The 6,872-nt window shown below is 42.4% G+C and overlaps 1 long non-coding RNA gene across 1 annotated transcript; it reads right to left on the bottom strand.

The window, feature by feature from the left end:
* Nucleotides 1–2,330: 2,330 nt before the first annotated feature.
* Nucleotides 2,331–3,316, bottom strand: LOC105473522 (uncharacterized). Its single transcript, XR_982276.1, has 3 exons — nt 3,193–3,316; nt 2,804–3,078; nt 2,331–2,694 (listed from the first exon to the last, which is right to left on the bottom strand). It is a non-coding gene; the product is annotated as an uncharacterized lncRNA (long non-coding RNA).
* Nucleotides 3,317–6,872: the final 3,556 nt, after the last annotated feature.

Genomic DNA, 6,872 nt, shown 5'->3' with positions numbered 1-6,872 from the left:
GACCCCACTTCAGGCACTGGGGTATTAGGTTCCCTAAGAAAATGGCCTCAACCCCATTTCCAAAGACTGCAAGGGCTTCTTTTCCAAGTCTGTTTAGCAGAGAGTGATCCAAGGGGCTGCTGTTAAGAGGGGTGCTGGGGAAAGGGTGTGAACAGGACTTGAGCATGTGGGTTGAGGTGCTTACACACTAACGAGGGGTGGGAACATCATTTGTATTCCTTCTCTGGGTCACGCAAATATTAGGGACAGATATACATGGAGCATATTTGCTATCATCTCAGGGGAGTGAAGGGAAGTTACAGAGAAGCTCGGTAACGTAGTAAGAGGCAGATGTGGAATTTGTATACATTGCTAGCCTCAAATCTTGGGATTTTAAAAAAATCCGTTCTAATCTTTCATTTAACAGTTATTCTTATTCTTCCTCCCACCCCTGCTTTGAAGTGGCTAACAGATGTGTAAGCACATGCATTGTGTAAGGCACAATGGTGGCTGCAGTCGTCATTGTGGTCATTGTGGTGTGCCATCCAGACCCCCTTTCATTAAAATACTTACTGCTTCAGCTGCTGGGCTTGTTGTCAGCACCCAGTATCCAGCTGTTAGCACTTCCAGATTGCCTCAGTTGCGGAAGGATCCCTCACACAAATACATGCCCGCATCCCTGGGATAGTTCACATCCAGTGACTGGTAGATGCAGGATACAGGCCTGGTGATCTCAGCCTTACTAGGATAACGCTAAATTTTCTCCAGAGCTCCCCATAGGGTAGGCTGAGGCTGTCATTTGGATTTGGCCTTCATTGTCATGAATTTGCTCACAGTTTCCTTCTGACCATTCCTGCTTTCTTCCCCTTCCTTCTACAGAACTTGATACAAATGATATTATTTAATAAATATTCTGCATGCTAACCTGTGTCTGCTTTCTGGAAAATCCAACTACAATAGTGATCCTTACATAAGATGCAGATAAACTGATCTCTGTTCCCAGTACCTTAGTGGGGAAAGTGGGGCATGAATCTAAGTTACAACAGTATTAGATACATGTAGTAAGAAGTGGGGGATGTGGAATCACTGTAAGGCATGATTAGCATATTAGGGATGCCAATCCCTTCTTCCATGCCCTTACACCTCCTCTTTAGAGAGTCTGATCTTTCTACATCCCTGGAAGGAACAGTCAAAGGTGCCATGTAGTCATGTACCTTCTTTTGCAGTTGACTTGTCACGGGGTGGACATCAGACCCAGGGGAAAACAACCTATTAGCTTTTCCTCCAAGACATTCGAAATTGAGACATAGTGAGAACCTACTCAGTTTCCACCGGACTCTGGAATCGATGAAACAAACAAACCACCAGACATACACAAAATCCAGAGAGCAGATGTGAAGAGAGCAACGACAACGAGACAGATATGAATAGAGAGGCAGACAAGTGAGAATGGGGTGTTCCAGAGATGGACAGAGTAACTTCCATTCCTGATTTTCTGGTTTCTCTTACTCCAATTTCATATGAGACCTGGCTGCATTTTATGCCTTAGGTTCTGTGAGTTAGGCCTGTATTCTTTTAATTCAACACATTTAGCTTTTTTGGCTGAAGAGGTCTGTTTCTTATAATAATATTGGAGTAAGACAATCATAATGGGGAGGGATTTGAATTGGGAATTGCTGGAAACGAGATTTCAATATGGGAAGATGAAAGGATCTTGGAATTCAAGGCAAGGAAAGCATCACACATAAAGGTGCTGAAACACGTACTTGTTGGACATATTTGGCACATGAGGAATGAGCCAGCTTGGTCAATATGGGTTGAACAGAAAGCAAAATAACAGGATAAACACTTGGAAGACTGATGGGAAAGCTTTGATTAATCGATGGAGCTGGCCTGGATTTAAAAAATCTGTTTACTCTTTTTAGAAATTCCCAAAGGCTACAGAAGACAGAGAATAAGGGTAGAAAGCAGTAAAAGTCAGCTGTTGGAAGAAGTGAGAAAATAAAAACAGGGCAATGGTGTGTTATATGCAGCAGGGTAATAAGAAGAGATGAATGAAAATGGGCAGCGAAATAAAAGGAATCAATGGGGTACTAGCAGGGAATCTGGGCTTCCTGCTGAATGATAGGGGGGAATAGGCTGTTTCTTAGGCACAACATTACATTTGCCACATGTGGCTGCACAGGCTGGGCCCTGCCGACTCCAAGGAAGGACTCCCCTTTACAAAGACTTCAAGTGAATGGTGCCCCTGGGCTTGTGCAATAGGGGTGGCCTTGCTCCTAAGTCATAACTCTGTGTATCCACTCAACATCTTTCAATTGATGGCCATAAAAGTCCCAATTCAAACTGGTTTTTAAAACAGGGGGACTTTATTGTCTCATTTAACTGAAGAGTGAAGAGGCATACGGGCTTTGGGGGTGGATTCAGAAGTCCACACCATCAGTGCTCTCTGGCTCCAGACCTCTTTGATCCTTTCAGAGCAGCTCTTCTCTGTATGTCAACTCTATCCTCCGGTTAGGTCCTTTGATGGCCAAAATGGCTTTAGTAGTCTCAGATCCAATTTCTTTATAACTCTCCCTACACAAAAGAATAGAATCTTCTTCAATGATTTCTCCAAACCCTGATTAAATATCTCCTCACGTCTCATGGACCTAAATTAGGTCTTGTTCATCCAAGTAGTGTACAGATGAATATCTAGCAATTCCCTCTCCCTGTCTCTCTTTCTCAAATAAGAAAAAGAAAAAGAAAAGAGGTAAAAATGAAAAAAAAAAAAAAAAAAACCCTGATACGCAGCGTTTGATTTTTATGGCACAAACTCTCTCACCATGGCTGATTTCAGACTACCAATGTGATGTCCCTGGACCCAGCGTGGGGTAGAGGGGGCCGCAGTGGACTCTGAAGCCCCTGGGAGCTGGTTCCAGCAATCTGCTAGATCTGTCTCTCAACCAGTTCCTGTGAATAGGTAGATAAGCCCTGCTGATTGGCTGAGGGAAATCAAGGGTGGCTGTCGAAGATGGTTGGGGTTAGTTCCATTCTTCCACATGTAAGGTAGGGATGGAGAAAGTGGAGAGCAGTTGGCCAATTGAGAAATGTCTGGTACTGTTGAAGTTAATGCAGGAAGATGAGGATGGAAGGTAAACTGTTGGAGAGAGGAAGGCAGATAACAGAACGAGATGTAGAAAAGGAGTCAAAGATAACAATTGGGTGGCTTACACAGAGCACGAAGCATGGGGGACAATGAAGAGCAAAGTTAAGGAGTAAGGACAGATTGACTAAAGTATTCATCTTTGCACTAAGGTATTCATCTAAGCTCTCTACAGTTTGGCCCCAGTTCATTTTCCAGGTCTATTTGGGAGGCAGTCTAGTGTCATGGGGACTAGTCTTACTATCTTGGGTGAGTTTGGGAAGCAATTCTGAACCTTTGCTCTCCTCAGAGCTTCATGGGGTGTTGTGAAGATTAACTCAGCCTTTGAGAAGGTGTAGGGCATAATGGCCACAAATGAAGTCTGGGGCCGGGCTGCCTCACTCAAACTCCAGTTCCACCAGTTATTGTCTGTGGGACCTTGGGCAAGTTGATTAAAGTCTGCACCCCAGTTTTTGCATCTGTAAAATGAAGACTACCATAGTATTTGTCTCTAAGGTTGTTATGAAGATTATATGAGTTAATAGAGGTAAAGTGGTTAGTATAAAAAGTACCTGGAAAATGACAAGTACTATTCGGAAGTGATAGCAATAGTTGTGTAAAGTATTTAGCAGAATGTTAGGCTAATAGGAGCTACTAGATAGTCATTAGCTACACTTATTATTATGACCACCTGTTATTGCCTTAGCCAGCATGTTTTGTTTTGTTTTGTTTGTTTGTTTTTAGAAATGAAGTCTCACTCTGTCACCTAGGCTGGAGCACGGTGGTGCAATCACTGCTCACTGCAAACTTGCATTCCTGGACTCAGGGTGTCCTCTCCCCTCAGCCTCCTGAGTAGCCAGGACTACAGGTCTGCAACACCTTGCATGATACCCAGATTTTATGCTCCAGGCAATGTTCACATTTCCTGCTGTTTGCTAGAAAAATGATTGCAAGACAGAGTGGGAAATGCAGACCACATCCGTACATTTCTTCTTCCTCTAAACTCTCAAATACTATGCTTGCAGCTCTGTGGGCACTTACTATTTCAGCTGCACGGTTTTGTTTTCTGTGGGCTTTCCTCATTTGCTCACATTCTTGAAGTGAGATGGTGGCTTGGCCACTGTGGGCAGGGTTTAAATCATATTGACTTTCTTGTGTCACCAAGGAGCTCTTGGATCATTGAGAAAAAGAGTGCATATGCTGATTTCAATGCATCAAACTCATCTTAACATAATCTAAGATATCTTGTCCGTGGGTATTGGATCTTGGCTTTTTCTACTGTTATATAGGAGAAAAGAATGGGTTTATATATCAGGCAGGGTGCCAGCAGGGGGCGGAATTCACCCCATGTGTTTCAAATGCACCTATTAATGCATAAAAGCCTAATGCATTAATAGGTTAATTAATACAGGGATGAACTAAAGACTGGCAGGGCTAGGCCGCGCATGGTGGCTCACACCTGTAATCCCAGCACTTTGGGAGGCCGAGGCGGGTGGATCATGAGGTCAGGAGATCGAGACCATCCTGGCTAACACAGTGAAACCCCATCCCTACTAAAAATAAAAAAGAAATTAAAAAAAAAAAATTAGCCGGGCGTGGGGGCGGGCCCCTGTAGTCCCAGCTACTCAGGAGGCTGAGGCAGGAGAATGGCGTGAACCTGGGAGGCGGAGCTCGCAGTGAGCCAAGATCGTGCCACTGCACTCCAGCCTGGGCAACAGTGCAACACTGTCTCAAAAAAAAAAGAGTGGCAGGGTTAAGGAAACCAACCAAGGGTGGGTGACAAGGCACCCAGAGAACAGTAACAGTGGGAAGTGCTACTTCCCTAAGTGATGAAGCAGGACGTTGTGTTTTCAGAGCCCAGGGAAGGTGGAGTCCCAGGGGAGGAGCCACCAAGTTAGAGCTGTTGTTACCGTGATGCCCAGCTTCTCTGAGAAACATGGACCTAAGGTAGGGAGGGGAGAAGAGTAAAGGCTTGTCTTGCCTGCTCCTTTTTCTCACATTCAGATCTTCTGTGAGGGCCACTCATTGGCTGAACTCAACCAAGAACCTCCCATCAATGAAGCCTGGGGGGCTCAGTCCTCAGAGGTCAGCCTGCTGGGGCCGGGGACAGGACCGAGAATAGACAATGGATAACATGAATTTTAAAAATATATTTTCTATGTTACAGTATATCCAAAAGAGTATCATTTCAACACGTCAGTGATATAAAAATTATGATGTTGATGATTTGCATTCTTCTTTTTTTGTACTAAGCCTTCAAATCTAGCGTGTATTTTACTCTCCTAGTGTATTTGAATTCACACCAGCCACATTTCTGTAGCTTAATAGCCATATGTGTCCAGGGGCTATTACCTTGAAAAGTGTAGTTCTATAGTTCTAGTCTGTTATCAGTATCATTGGACTTAAACATGGAAATAAAAAAAAGGTCAATACAATAAAATGATATCTTAGTGAAGAATAGTTGTAAAAGAATATGCCATTAAAGTCTTCAGGAAATCTAAGCCCGCATTCTAGGATTTAGAGTGCTTATTAACAGAGCTGATGAATGATTAAAAAGTCTTTTTCTCCTTCTAAAAACACACTTTCTTTTCATCAAACAGAACAAAAGGAACCAACAACTCAGTATGCAGATTATTTATGAGTCCCTCAGCTTTAAGAACCAGACGTAATACAAGTCTGCTATGTGTAAAACCTAATCAGTGATAAACACATGTATCAAAATTATGTGCCTATAATAGGATCTGTTTTCAAACACTTACTGAATGTACACCACATGTAAAGAATGAGCTTTATCGCCATGACCAGAAAATGTGACTACTTTCTATTCAGAATTTTTCCTTAGAGTAATAAAGCTGGACAGTGTTCTTTGTGGAACTTCAGAAGACTATGATTTCTTTTTCCATGAGAAGATTAGATTTTGTCATTTCCTAATCTTGTACGATTTCCAGTTTGTGACAATGTGGTTCATGTCCTTGCAATTTGGGAATGGTCGCTTGTTTTGGTTTTCCCAGTGAGATGGTTTTGTATAAAAAGCTTTTAAACTGTATCTTTAGTTTTTCTTGGTTTAATTCTCAGCTAGGGAGATTTCTCCTGTTATGTCTGAGTCTCCCCATTTTCTCTTACTGATGAAGGAGAAAATGTGTACAAATATGCGTTTTTCTAAGGATACAGTATGATATTGCTGTATTGCTTTTACATAAATATAAACTTCTCTGACAGCTTTACCTTTTGGAAAGGGAAATGGAGCAAAATTGTATTCTGTCTATTGCTATTAGAAATTGGATTGAAATAGCTCAGTAAGCAATTTTTGCAACCTGTTGATTATGTGGTCTACTTCTAGCAGGCAAATCCAAGCATATATTAGAATATATTTGGGAACAATGAAAATTATGCAAGTTTATATCTCTCCTGCCCCTCAGCCTTTTCTCTCTTCTAGAACATTTTATCTTCACTGAACATTCATCTACTTCTGAAAGGATGAAGAAATGCTCGACTTCCATGCTTTTCTGCCTTCTCTTCAAGAGTGCCAAGTGGCCAAGAAGGACTCTTTTCCCAGACGTATGTGTGTGCCCGTTTGAAAATTCTAGGGCTTCCAAAACCATGCCTGTGACTTGATGTTAGCATTCCGGAGTCTTTATTCATGGTTTAAGCACTTCATGAAGAGTCCTCAGAGTAAACTCCTGGCTAAAGGTGGATGGCCTGAGTTGATCCAAAGGCCAAATAATTTCCAGACATTTCTTTTGGATGGAAACACATGTCTTTCCCTTGG

Source organism: Macaca nemestrina, chromosome 17, assembly GCF_043159975.1.
Source record: "Macaca nemestrina isolate mMacNem1 chromosome 17, mMacNem.hap1, whole genome shotgun sequence".
In the NCBI taxonomy this organism is placed as follows: Eukaryota; Metazoa; Chordata; class Mammalia; order Primates; family Cercopithecidae; genus Macaca; species Macaca nemestrina.
The sequence above is the reverse complement of the archived record's forward strand: the minus strand, read 5'-3'. Positions and strand labels throughout refer to the sequence as shown.